Here is a 319-nt window from a genome sequence, read left to right on the forward strand (position 1 = left end):
GTGGAATTCACCAGCTGTGTAGTTTTTCCAAGCAAGTGTGACAACGCAAGAGAGAGACAAGGGAGGGATGGAAATTATTTACTATAGAATTCAAAGTGGGTGAGGAGGGAGGAGAGGACACCCAAGGTTCAGGGACGATGGGTAGATGGCAGGATCACTAGATTGAGAATCCCGGGGTGGGGGGTGCCGGGGGATGAAAGGATTCCTGAAATTGATGTACTACCGGGTGGACACCAAGCCTGAAAAACAGGTACACATAGAATGAATTATTTGCTGATATCAAATTACAACATATGATAAAATGATAGTATCTGTGTCC

General features: G+C 45.1%; 1 pseudogene across 1 annotated transcript in view; it reads right to left on the reverse strand.

Moving 5' to 3' along the window:
• The window catches only part of LOC105533527, a 125,118-nt pseudogene that overhangs the window by 69,126 nt on the left and 55,673 nt on the right, over positions 1-319 (reverse strand). The gene's annotated exons all lie outside the window — the stretch shown is intronic.

The sequence above is a fragment of the Mandrillus leucophaeus genome, unplaced genomic scaffold, assembly GCF_000951045.1.
Source record: "Mandrillus leucophaeus isolate KB7577 unplaced genomic scaffold, Mleu.le_1.0 Scaffold1259, whole genome shotgun sequence".
In the NCBI taxonomy this organism is placed as follows: Eukaryota; Metazoa; Chordata; class Mammalia; order Primates; family Cercopithecidae; genus Mandrillus; species Mandrillus leucophaeus.